This window comes from Sorex araneus, chromosome 1, assembly GCF_027595985.1.
Source record: "Sorex araneus isolate mSorAra2 chromosome 1, mSorAra2.pri, whole genome shotgun sequence".
NCBI classification, from domain to species: Eukaryota; Metazoa; Chordata; class Mammalia; order Eulipotyphla; family Soricidae; genus Sorex; species Sorex araneus.
In genome coordinates, this window is record NC_073302.1 from 419,180,603 (window position 1) to 419,195,228 (window position 14,626).

The following is a 14,626-nucleotide window of genomic DNA, read 5'->3' on the forward strand; positions in this document are numbered from 1 at the left end:
AAGATCAAAGGGAGACTCACCGTACTTTATTTACAAAGGCAAATTTAATGGGTAACCAACATACTTATTTTACTAGACTGACGACTCTCTTTGAACTACTATCTTTCCTGATCCCTCTACCATGTGCAAATGTGGAGAAGGCTTCCTTGAACCTGGAAAATGTTCTTAGCCTAATTGGTAAACTTTCTTTGAACTACATGCCATGGGTTTCACGATGCTGTAAGTGGACAGCAGAGGTTTCTTCGGGACACATGACCGAGATTTGTTTTCTAAAATTAGAAAACAAACTTAAAAATACAAACAACATGGCAAAGTCAAAATCTAATTGATCAATGATGGATAATAAAAACTCATTCTGAAGTTGTTGATGATATTAGTCGGTTTGGTTTTGCTTTTTATAACGATTGGCAGCGTTTGGAACAACTTACAATGCTCACTTCTGTAATGATATAAATGGAAAGTATGTTTTGCTTTTTTGGTGTGTTATAACAAATGTAAAAGTCAATATAAGTGAGACCATGTATTGCAAGGAAAGACTTTATGACTTTGTTCATCTAATACACCATAATTGAATGGAGCAATTTTACCTCAGTTATTAATGTCTGTGCATCTCAGCTTCCTCAGCTTCAAAATGTAAATCCCCTCTTTTGATAGCCATCAACTAGTTTCACCACTTCTTTTGCCTCTCATGCTTTGGGAAACAAAAAGGAATTGCAGTCTCTTCTTCCTTGGTCTAAATGAGGTGCTGAAACTTGCTTTGGCCAATGAAACATGAGTCGAAAAAATGTTACAGAGGAAAAGCATTAATTGGCATTTTGAAACATTGCAGAAGTATCTTTCTGAGAAAATCCCTAGACTGTCTTGAAGGTATGTGATGATGTGATAGGAAGCTTAAGTGTGAGCCACCACAAGGAAGAGAGCTGCCTTGAGAATTATCAGCATCAAAAAGTCTTACTCTATTACGTCACTGAAAGTTGATACCAACCGAACAACTTCATAGATTAATGAAAGGATTAACTGAAATAATGCAAATTAAGCATCTGAGTACTTCAGATCTATGGAGTTATAAATACTCCCTACTCTTTTTTTTTTTTTGCTCTCCTGTCCTGTTTTTTTCTTTCAAGTGATTCACAATAATATGCAGATAATTAAGTTTGCACCTCACCCCTTTCATTCTTTTATATTACCTTTGTACATCTTTCCCTGGATGATAACAACCAACTATTATAGAATGTTTGGGGTGGGGGGGAAGGAAACAACTTTGTAACTGTTTCCTCACTCCACATAATGGCAGTATCTTAAAAGATAATCTAGAGACTGGTTAAAATCACATGGAATTGCTGTTTTTGTCCTCTAAAGCTGCAAGTTTAGTCCTCTCTCAATTATTAACCTCTCATGCTATCACCTCTGAATACTCCACAAGAATCTTGGCAGCTCCAAAGAATACTTTCCATTGTGATTACTTCAGAGTCACAGCTTTCTTTGGTCTAATTCGTCTGGGAATTAGTTATACTCCTCTTTAACTTATCTCAGTACTAAATTGGTTTTCTTAAATGTACTGCAGGGTCTAGAAAATTGAAGCACACAAAAATAGAATAAAATATTTTTTGAAGTTAAGTGAATGCAGAAAATGAAGTTGAACATACATAGAATCCTTAACGGCTAACATATACAGACCCCTGACTATGTGCCAGGCACTTTGCTGAGTACTTTACAAACAATCCACATTTAATCTTTACTGCTCTCCAAAACAGACATTGCAATCAAGATTGATGAGGCTAAGTTTAGAGCAACTATTCCACTAACATAATTAGCTACTTACACATAAAGCAGAGAGGATATCCAAGCAGTTTGCAACATCCATTCTCTTTACCAAACAACCCTGAGTATCTTTACCAAGTAAAGTATCTTGCAACTGTAAGTTACTATGTCATATAGTTACAAAGATCTATAAACAACTCATTTCAAACTGTTTTCTTGCACACTAATTACTACTCTTCCAACCTCTTCTGAATAGTTTTATCACATTGAAATGCCTTCATAGTTCTCTGAGTCCTGGGCTGGGTGCGGCGCGATGGCTAAACGCACCAAGAAGGTGGGGACCGTGGGTAAGTACGGGACCCATTACGGCACCTCCCTCCGGGAGATGGTGAAGAAGATCGAGATCAGCCAGCACGCCCAGTACACGTGCTCCTTCTGCGGCAAGACCAAGATGAAGAAAGGGGCGTGGGCATTCGGCACTGTGGTTCCTGCATGAAAACCGTCACCAGGGGCGCCTGGACCTACAATACCACTTCTGCTGTCACAGTCAAATCTGCCATCAGAAGACTGAAGGAATTGAAAGACCAGTCCATCTGCCATCTGAAGCATTGCTAGCCTATAATAAATGGGTTTATTTATGAAAAAAATGAAATGTCTTTATAATAAGTGAACTCTTGCATGCTACATATATAGGAGTATGACATACTGAGAATGTTGACACTTGTAAATGTCCAAAATAAGATGTGAAGTGTGCTTTTTTTGCGATTTTTTTTTTTTTTTTTTTTGGTTTTTGGGTCACACCTGGCGATGCACAGTGGTTACTCCTGGCTCTGCACTCAGGAATTACCCCTGGCCGTGCTCAGGGGACCATATGGGATGCTGGGATTTGAACCCGGGTCGGCCGCGTGCAAGGCAAACGCCCTACCCGCTGTGCTATCTCTCCAGCCCCTTTTTTTGCGATTTTTATACATTTTATTTTCATAAAGTAGTTCACAATAGTTCATTACATATAATAATTCAAACACCCATTCAACCAGCAATTATCTTTTCACCACAATAAGAAGGAAGTGTGTAAAGTTTGTTGATTTCATTCTGGGGCCATTTAACCTTGTATATAAAAGAATACAAGCAAGTATGTTAAAACCAAATACATGAGGCTGCTTTAGGTACATCAGTGGGCTAGAGTATAAAAGGTCACGTGGCCTCAAATGCAACCACCTGCTCCAGGAAAAACTGTGTCACTCTCTTCCAAGAGCTTTGTTTTATGTCTCTGGGTCTTGGTCATTGATGAGATTACTTGGCGGAGGGGTGGCGGGAGGGGCAGTTTGTGAATGTGGTTGCCAAACTACTGGAAAACTGGGGATCTGGGTAGAGCAGGCCCAGTCCTGATCCGAGCAGGCTTAGAGATCTCAGCCATGGGCCCCGCATACCTCGGTTCCTCTGATGGTTCGTGAAGTGTGCTTTTATTTACTCTTTGTTACCCATGTTACTATTGTTGTTAATTATATCTTAATTATTTATAGAAAATGTTTACAAAATATGTTTAGAAGCACTATACCGGTAATATTTATCAAGCGCAACACAGTGATCTGGTCTTATTTACCAAACTCAGTTGATAAATAGTTGGATGTATACTAGATTTTTCTTGGGGTGGTAGTGTGGTCACCTGATATGCTCAGGAAGTGGATAAAAAGGCTCTGGTTTTATTTGCAGAATAATTTAATTTCGTAATAAAAATTCATTAAAACCGCTGCAAAAATTATCTTTAATACCTTCTGTGCCCGTCCCTTCTGAAAGGAAAAGAATAGAAAATCATTACTTCATCTATTAATTTCCTTGAATCTTAATTTTTGAGTATAAGTAGGCTACTTAGAAAATTTAAATTCTGTGGTAAAAGGGAACATTCTCAAGTACATATGATCAGTTGAGACTAGAAGAAGATCCATAAGTACTGGATAATTATTTATGCACTTTTCTAGGTTTATAAGCAATATTGACAGTGGTGCTCTGTCTAATATTCATCGATTTAAAGAAGGTCTTTGATTCTGTTGAGATTGAAGTGGTCATCAAAGCCCTAGCTAAACAGGGTGTTCAAACTCAGTACACCAAGATCCTCCTTGAGATGTATTACAGATTCACCACCAGGCTCTCACCATTCTACAAGGAAGTGATCATTGACGTAAAGAGAGGGATTCGCAGGGTGATACCATTTCACCAAAACTCTTCAGTGCCACCCTCGAGAACATCATGCAACAACTAGAATGGGAAGGAATGGGAGTGAAGATAGATGGTCGGCAACTACACCACCTCCACTTCACTGATGACATTATTCTCATAACACCAAACATTAGCCCAGCAGCACAAATGCTGGCCGACTTTGACCTCGAGTGTGGAAAAGTCGGACTGCAGCTGAATCTCAGCAAAACGATGTTTGTGAAAAATGAACTAGTCCCTGATTTCCTATTTGCTCTCAATGGAACGAACATCTCTGAATGCAGCAGCTATGTGTACCTGGACCAATAACTTTACATGAGGAATGACTTGGCATTAGAACTGGAAGAGAGCAGCGTGGAATGCCTTCAAGGCCAAAGAAGTGGTTAAGAGGATGACGAAGCTCCGGCTCCAGGCACACCTTTTCGACTCCACCATTCTTCCTGCACTAACATATGCCTCAGAAACCTGGGCCCTACGAAAACAGGGTGAGAATGCTATTCGGGTATCTCAAAGAAGAATTGAAAGAGTTATCTAGGAGTATCACGTTTCACTTAAGTGAGAGAAGGAATCTGGAGTTCTGACCTCGGTCGACGGTCAAGAATCAGGACGCTGTCTCATTTGCCAAGGCGTCAAAAAGCAGATGGGCCAGACACATAATGCGATTCAGAGATGACCACTGGACTTGAGTTGTTACCGACTGGATTCCACGGAATGTCAAAAGTCCGAGTGGCTGCCCACCAATGAGATGGTCAGACTTCTTTGTCAAAACCCTGAATCAATGATTTAAGGCTGTTCCTGTTCCTGGATCAAGCAGATATCATTGGGCTACACTAGCACGCAATAGGGACAAATGGAGATGTTACTGGCGCCCACTCAAGCAAATCGAGGATCAACGGGATGACAAGTGATACAAGTGATACATATTGTAAATGCCCTTCTACCCAAGGATAATTTATATTTCCTCATTGTTATACAAACCAATGAAAATATACATACTGAACATTAGTTCTCCTTTCTCTTTCTCTCAACACTAATTTTAGTCTTGATCAGTTGGTTTATAAAAAATAAACATGATATTTATTTAATTTAATAAATCTGTTCACATAGCTTTTAACATTTTTTTTTCCCTACTAAAGATTTTTTTTTTTTTTTTTTTGCTTTTTGCGTCACACCTGGCAATGCACAAGGGTTACTCCTGGCTCTGCACTCAGGAATCACCCCTGGCGGTGCTCAGGGGACCATATGAGATGCTGGGAATCGAACCTGGGTTGGCCACGTGCAAGGCAAACGCCCTACCCGGTGTGCTATCACTCCAGCCCCAACTAAGGATTTTCTGATTTCCATCATTTTGTTTATTTCAGAGAAAAAATAAAATTAAAATTATTTTAATTGCTTAAGCATACTACATGTATATATTTTTGTATGTGTATATTCTGTAACTAATAGACAACTGACTCAAAAATCAATATAGAATTGTGTTCTAGGCCTAAACCACAGTGGTAATGATGACAAAGATATCAGACAAAATATACCTACTTATACATTGATCTTGAGTAATATATTGACTTGTCAGGGATTGAGTCATCAGGATTTTAGAGTGCATGTTATCAAGTTGTTTAGCTACTTCTTTGGTTCTGTTTCTGGCCTTTTCGGTGAAGTTATTCTACCAGGTGTTATTGATTTTATCATTGTTTTGATTTCTATTTGTATGATAAATAATGATGGGCCTGTTGGCTTTCTTCATGATCTCTTTGGGGAAGTGATGGATCAGTTCTTTCCATTTTCTGTTGGTATTGCTTCCTTATTTTTGAATTTTGTGAAGTCTTTAGATAGCTTTCATACTATTAGCCTTTTATCAGATGCATGATGAGCAAATATTTTATCTGATTTAGAAGAAAATTGTTTAGGTTTTTGTGGCCACACTTGGTGATTCTCAGGAACAGTACCAAGCTGAGAGCTCAGGAGTCACACCTGACTGTGCTTTCGGGACTATCTGGTGCTGGCGATTGAACCAGGAACCCCTCCCCCCCCCCCAGTGCAAAGCACACTGTGCTCAAGACCTTTGAGCCATCTCCAACATAAAAGCTTTACAATTTAATGTGATCCCATTAGCATATTTTCCTATTATTTCCTTTGCATTAAGAGTTGACTCATTAAGGAAGCAAGTACCATGGAGTGTTTTGCTACATTTTCTTTTGTGTATTTTATGGTTTGGGATTTAATTCTTGATTAACTTTAGAATATTTGTGAGATAGTGATCCAGTTTCATTCTTTTGCTTCTGGCTGTCACTTATACCAACATTCTTTATTAAGAAGTTTTCTCTATCTTATGTTCTTAGTTCCATATCATAAATTAATCCTTCATAAGTGTGAAGATAAATAATTCTTAACCATCATTTCTTTTCCTTTGATCTGTGTTCAATTCTTTCTCTTTGATCTATGTGACTGACTAGGTTTGATCCCTAGCACACCATATATTCCCCGAGCACTACCAGGAGTGATCTCTGAATGATATGGCAAGAGGAAGCCCTGAGCACTGCCACGTGTGACCCCAAAATCAAAACTAACTAACTCATTAAATAAATAAGTAAATTAAAATTATAGCAACATTTGTTCTAGTTCCTTGAACAATGCCATATTGATTTGAAAAGGAAAAGTCCTTTCATTAATTCTATATAATGTTTTGGGAATGATGTCAACTGTGTGTCTTTTATTTCTTTTAACACTGACCTATAGATTTTAATTAATACTAAGTTTAATATTCCTTCACTATGTTTCTCCAAGAAACTTAATTCATTTTTACAAGTTTGTAAAGATTATTTTCTAGACGACATTCTCTGCTACGTCCTTGCTTACATATCAAAATGCAACATATTTTTTCCTGTTTGATTTTGTAGCCTATCACTTTAATTTATTGTTTCCAACAGCATTTTAGGGGACCATTTCTGGAAACCTTTAGGGTTTCCTATGCATATTATTTTGTCATATGCAAGTAATAAACTTTTATGTCTTTTAAAATTTGTAGTCACTTAATTTTTTTCTGAATTGCAAAACTGCAAAAAATTACAAAAAAAAGCCACACTGAATAATTGTGGAAAGAATAGATAGCCTTTTCCTATGCCTGAATTTAGAGAAAAAGCTCAGTTTTTCATCATTCAGTATAATATCAGTATTATGGTCTTCTCATACATGGATTTTTCCATGTTACATTATATTCTTTCTATTACATTTTAATGAAAGTCTTTCAGAATCATATATAAATGTTAAATCTGGTAGAATGTTTTCTATTTATTAATATAAACATATCTTTCACTTTGATTATCAGGTTTATTGCATTAATTGATTGTGCCTGTTGTCTCTGGAATAAATCTCGCTTGGTCATGATGAATGATCCTTAATTATTGAATTCAGGGACCTTGGTCTATAGTTTTCTTTTTGCGTGATGCCCTGGTATGCTTTTCATGTCATGATAATACTGGCCTCAAAATACATGTTTGGAAAAGTTCCCATCTTAATTTTTGTAAGAGCTTGAGAAGGCAGGTAATAGATCATTTTGGAAGATTTGGTAGAACTCACTAGTGATACCATCTGGTCCTGGTTTTTAAAGGGAGACTTTTGATTGCTGTTGCAATTTCCTTGTTGTGATTGCTCTATTTTCTATTTTTTCATGATTCAGATGTAGGATATTATAAGATTCTAAAACTTTGTTTCTTCAAGATTATCTAATTTTGTGGGGGGAAAATAATTCATAATAGTCTATGACTTTTTAAAAAATTTCCATAGTATCTGCTGTAACTTCTGCCCTCTCATTTCTGACCCCCCCTTCTCTTTGTATTTTCTCTCTTTTTTTTTCTTAGTCAGCCTACTTAAGAGATGGTCAATTCTCTTTTTTCTTTTTAAGAACTCGCTCTTTTTTCCATTGGGCTTTATAAAAATGAGAGGCCTCCCTAGCAATGCTGGGGGCACGGGTGCCATTCCAGTTAATGTTTAGACAGGGAGGTATGGAATTGATAGTTTCACACTCTGGCTAAACATGACCTTGCTGCTTCACACGTATAAGGGATCAACTCTGTCCTTTGGACTATCACTGGGAATTTATTGATCCGGATGGTCATTTTGAAAAAGTTTATTTTGATTTCTTAATTCAGGGCATTAGGATTAGTGAGATGATTGCTAAATTGGGAAAAGGTGCCCCCACCCTTCACACACACACACACACACACACACACACACACACACACACACACACACACACACACACACACACACACACACACACACACACCCAAGCAGTGCTAACAGGCAGCAGCAGATCTAAATTGTGAGAGCTTGCAACAAAAATGGCAAGAGACAATGCAGTTTTATTTTTACTTATTTTTTTTGAGGGGGCTTGGGAACAGGTGGATTTGGGGGCTATATCCGGTGGTGCCCAGGGCTTTCTCCTGTGATTACACTCAGGGATCACTTCTGGCAGGGCTCAGGAAACCATACGGGATACCCAAAATGGGACCTGGATTAGACCCAAGGAAAGCAAGTGCCCTACCTACTGTACTATTGCTTCAGCTCAAAATACAGGAAGTTTTATATGAAATGAAGTAGAATTCTCCTCAGCAGACCTCTTCTTAAAGAAGGCTAAATAAGACTTTTTGAACTGAAGTTAAATGGTAGAACTTACATAGCCTAGATGAATAGAGTGACTGAAATGTCAAACAGATGAGTAAATAGGAAAAATAAAATTATTCTTTTGTATTTAACTTATACATTTATGTATCACTGTATCACTGTTATCCTGTTGCTCATTAATTTGCTCAAGCAAGCATCAGTAATGTCTTCACTATGAGACTTGTTGTTATTGTTTTTGGCATATCCAATGAGCCATGGGTAGCTTGCCAGGCTCTGCCTATGGGTGAGAAACTTTCAAAAGCTTTCCAGGCTCTCCAAGAGGACAGAGGAATTGAACCCGGGGCGGCCATGAGCAAGATAAATGCCCTCCCCACCGTGCTATCACTCCAGCTCTATAAGTTCTTTGCAATAAATATGCAATTTGAAAGAAAAATTGCAACATTAAGGAATTTTTATGTATGTAATTATATTACATATGGCAACTAAAACATAAAGGTCTTTGACGGAAGTCAAAAGAACTATATTATTGGAAAGAGTTTCTATAATACTTGAGATAGTAAAAGATTGACTCTGGATGGATTGAAAAAAGGAGGTGAGCATATACTGTAATCTCTAGATCAATGAAGAAATGAAAATAGCAATAATGCCAAATACAGTGATTACATGAAAATCAAGCTTTAAGAAATATTAAAACAATACAACATAAGGCATTGAACAGTTAAAAAGAAACTCTAATATATGGAGACACATAGAGAAATAACAGAATGTTAGTTATCATGTATACAATTTATTACATGAAGTTGAATGGTTCACAAATATTATAAGCAAGATTGACCTTGAATAAAAAAACAAGATACATTTATATGCTATTTATTAAATTACACTTAAAAGTATAAATAGGATTGAAGGCTAGCAGAATATGCCAATCTAAAATATACCACTCTAGTGTAAAGATTATTCTGAGATAAAGATAATTGAAGAAAAGCAGATAAATAAAACAAAAGACAGCAGAAAAAAATCTCCCAGCCCTCACCCCATAGCCCTGAAAATAGGAGATAAATTTTCAAAGGTGTTCTTCCTTTTCTCACCACCAGGAAAGGCAAAACTAATCTTAAAGCACTTTTAGAACCTATTAGCATAAAGATAGCCCAAAGGGAATCTAGATAAGTAAACTTTACTGACTAGCTTTTATCTACCATTAGTTGCTTCCCACTTATTTATCTTCCCACATTTTGGTGCTCTTGGAAGCCACTGCCTCCTTTGTCTTGTCATTTATTCAGAAATGATTGTTCTTGAAGTTGATAAAAAAAAAAAAAACTTGAGTTCTAAGGCCTACTTTGAGCTATTAATTTATCACTGGGTATTCCCTATGTGGACCTGAGGCTTACATGGAAACAAGGTTTAAATTATATCATTAATCTGCCTTTCATTATAGAGTTCTCAGACAAAAACTAAAAAAAGTCAAAGTAAAATTGTTTTTTCTTTCCCTACAGGATCAACATGAAAGGATGAGGGAAGATACATCACGCAAAAATTGAACTTTAAAAACAAAAACTAATGTGATTACAATACTTCACACATGGTAAACTTTTTTTTATTATTAAAGAACTGTAATTTTTGAAATTATTAATAGTTGTCTTAGGCATATAATATTTCGACCCCAATCCCACCACCAGTATCAGCTGCCCTTCACCAGTGTTCCAATATTTCCTCCCAACATCCAATCCCCACCACACCCCCACCTGTCAACTTGACAGGCACATTACAAAGTCCAGTGGTTGTAGCTTAGGTCTCATGTTTTTGGTGCTGTTGTGTCTATCACACAAAGTAAATGTCTAATAAGGAACATTACTAGAGAACATTATATGCTAATAAAATGCTCAGTTTTCTAATAAATATAAATATCCTGAATGTGAAAGTATCAGTAGTCATCTGAGAGGTAATATATATGTGTGTGTGTGTCTGTGTGTATATACATACATATCACTGTATCACTGTCATTCCATTGTTCATCAACTTTCTCAAGCAGGCACCAGTAACGTCTCTATTCGCCCCAGCCCTGAGATTTTAACAGCCTCTCCTACCTTGTCTTTCCCAGCAATTGGAAGCTCTTTCAGGGCCTGGGGAATGAGACCTGTTATTGTTACTGTTTTTGGCATATCAAATACGCCACGGGGATCTTTCCAGGCTCTGCTGTGCAAGCGGTTTACTCTCAGTAGCTTGCTGGGCTCTCCAAGAGGCATATAGCCATAGGCATGTGTGTGTGTGTGTGTGTGTGTGTGTGTGTGTGTGTGTGTGTGTGTATGCCCTGAGAAGAGCCCCGGCTGCCGAAGACCTCCAGAACCCAGCCACAGCCATGCTCAAGGCCCCTCTCCACACGTTCGGGTGAGCCTCGCACATGAAGGAACCTGCAGAGGAACCCAGGTGTGCGGGACACGGGGCTGAGATCTTCAAGGCTGCCCAGAGAGGGACTGAGCCTCTTCCACCCAGATCCCCCATTTTCCAGTAGCTAGGTGGTCACACCCAGAAACTCCAGGCCCATGTAATCCCATCAATGGCCAACATCCAGAAACTATAAAACCAAGCTCCTGGAAGACATCATATAGCCTAGTTCTCCCTCTCGGAGAACCTGGCAAGCTACCAAGAGTTTCCTGCCTGCATGAGAGTGCCTGGCAAGCTCCTTGTGGTGTACTCATATGCCAAAACCAGTAACAATGCTGGGTCTCATTCCCCTGACCCTGAAAGAGCCTCCAATGCGGCGCCCTTGGGAAGGACAAGTAAAGAGAGGTTTCTAAAATCTCAGGGCTATGACGAATGGAAATGTTACTGAGACTGCTCGAGAAAATCGATGATCAATGGGATGATGATGATAATGATGATGATGGTATATATATATATATATATATATATTTATAGTGTGTGTATACATATATATCTCCCCCTATGATTTTATGGAAAATGGGTAGGGACTGTCTTATGATGTGTCAAATTTTAGGAATATGTTCATTCATGTGTAAGGCCTGGCCCGAGCATGTGGAAAGCAGCCTGGAGCATGGTAGTGGTTGGGTTGTGGAAGTTGGCTGTTGGGGCTGGGTCCCCCTCTGGGGTGCCCTGAATGAAAACAGCCTGGCACAGAGTACAGTGACATTGTTATGGGGGCCTCATTTTATGCTCCCTTCCGGGAGAAGCAGCCATGAAACATAATGTATAGTTGTAAAATAAATAAATAATTTTCAAGTGTAAAAAACTACTTGGGAATAAAAGTGCTAGGTGGATATCTAGTTTTCAACTATTTGTTTAGAACACTTTCAGTTAATGATGTATTCTCTTAATCACTGTCACTGTCACTGTCATCCCATTGCTCATTGATTTGCTCAAGTGGTCACCAGTGACGGTCTCCATTGTGAGACTTGTAACTATTTTTGGCATAGCCTGGCAAGCTACCCATGGCATATTCAATATGCCAAAACCAGTGTTCTCATAATATTCTAAATTATTACAAATTTTTTATTTTGTTTTAGGGCCAAGGCTTATTCCTGGGTCTGTACTCAGAGATCACTTCTGGTACTCTTAGAGGGACCTAATTGGGTGCTGGGGATTAAACCTGGACCAGCCATGTGCAGGGTAATTGCCCTCCCTGCTGTACCATCACTCTAGCCCACCTTAATTGATAATCTATCTATCTATCTATCTATCTATCTATCTATCTATCTATCTACATATATACTAGTAACACATGAAAGCCTGAACATTATCAAACTGGCCTAATTAATTTTTATCGTGCATTCTCCCCAACAATGATACACATAAGATATTCATTAAAATAGTTGAGATGCCAAAGGGATAAAAAGAAAGAAAGTCATGTGAGCTTATGTAATTCATGCTTATAACAGAATTAGAAACCTGTAACAAGAGGATGTCTGGACAATAAATACTCAATAAGCACTTAAACAACATGCTTATAAAATAACTGATGAAGCCAAAAGTCATAAAGCAAATAAGAAAATGGTGTGAACTGAGTGAATACAAAAACACAGCATAGCAAATATGAGCTTATGTAATTCATGCTATAATAGAATTATAACCTGAAACAAAAAGATGTCTGGACAATAAATACTCAATAAACAAACAACATGCTTATGAAATAACTGATGAAGCCAAAAGTCATAAAGCAAATAAGAAAATGGTGTGAACTGAGTGAATACAAAAACACAGCATAGCAAATTTGTGGGATACAGTAGATATCCTTATAGATACATTTACAGATTCATGAAGATACCCCAAAGGGATGGAGCACATGTTTGTATGTGAGCATCCAGTATAGACCTGGTGATCCCTGATTACTACCAGAGTGGTGCTAGTGGTTTCTAGCATTCCTGAGCCTAAGAAACACTCAACATCTAACATCTAGCAGGACCCCCTATTAAAAAGACAAATTTTCAGGGCCAGAGAGAGTGTAGTACGTAAGGCACATGCCTTGCATGCAGCCCACCAGAATTTGATCCTCTGCTTCCCATATGGTTGCCTAAGCAATGCCAGGAGTAACCCCTGAGCATCACCAGGTATGGTCCAAAAACAAAACAAAAACAAAAAACAAAAACAACAACAAGGAAAAATTTTCAGCACTGAACATGTATTTTAAAAGACAAAGCTTTAAATCCAAGATATATACAAAAATCCTTTAAAATGACTAAAAAGAACAAATCAAACCTAAAGGGGGTGAAACCTCATAAGCAGAAATCAATTAAAATAAAACCAAAAATCAACTTAGAAAAATCAATAAAACAAACGATAGTTTAAAAGATCAATACCATTAATAACCTCTATCTAGTAGGACTGCCAAAGTAAAGGACAAACACTACCAATATCACTTTAACTTTTTATAGACACTAGAGGCATTATGAAGAAATATTATAAGTACCTTAATGCTCATACATGAAATTTAAAGTGCTAAAGAGACAGTAGAGCAAGGAGGTTACTTGCCTTGCATGTGGATAACCCAGGTTCTGTCCTCGGCACCCCATATGGTTGCCTAGGCCCTTGCAAAAGTGATCTTTGAGTGAAGAACCAGGAATAACTCTGGAGCACAGTGGGGTGTGGCCCCCCAAATTTAAGTGAATAAATAAAGATTTAAATAAAACAGACACACTTTTAGAAAAATGTTCAAAGCTTGCTCATGAAGAAACAGGCAACTTTAACAGTTCTACACATCTAAGGCAATGGGATTTGTTGTTGAAAACTTGAGTTTAGAGAAAACTCAAAGCCTAGGGGCGTCACTAGTATGATTATAAAACCTTTCCAGGAAAATAAGAATGCCTATTCTAGACAAGCCCTTTCAAAATTAGAAGAGCGTTAGTATGACACAAAATCCATGCAGGAAAGAAAACAACAAACTGGAATCCAGGGGATGACTAAGTGGCTAGAACACCTGCTTTGTAAGTATGAGGCTCAGAGTTTGATCTATGGCGTTGCTGCAAGCACTGAACACAACCCTGCAATTCTGCTGTCTACGACTTATCACACCACAGATGGCTTCCAGTCCATTGCATTCATGTGTTTGTGAGCACCCCAGTTAGACTGTGTGACTTTCAGTAAGCAATGCAACTTAAAACATGTATGAGCACTTTTTGGGGATCACAACCTGCCCAACTGTGAGTATTCCATCTTAATTGGACATGGGTGAGCACCACTGCCAAAGGAGTGTAATTTCCAATGCTGACTAGAGCAAGTTTGTGTCCCAGCCCCGGTCATCGCACCAACAACAGGAGGGGAAGAAAAGAAAACTACAGACCAATATTTCCTACCAACATATACAAAATGCACAAGTTTTATCCAATGACATATTTAGTTGGTATTTTATTAATAACCCAAGTTTGATTTGTTCTGAGAATCCAAGACTGGTTTGATATTTGAAAATCATACTATCGAATTCAGGCTGTCAATAAATAGACTCAAGAAGAAAAAAATGAAAATAACTGATTTAATGCAGAATATTTCACAAAAATACATCTACTTGTGATAAAAGATC

At 37.9% G+C, this 14,626-nt stretch overlaps 1 pseudogene; it reads left to right on the plus strand.

Moving 5' to 3' along the window:
• The first annotated feature begins 2,074 nt into the window (after window positions 1-2,074).
• LOC101554899 (60S ribosomal protein L37a-like) lies at window positions 2,075-2,376 on the plus strand (annotated as a pseudogene).
• Window positions 2,377-14,626: the final 12,250 nt, after the last annotated feature.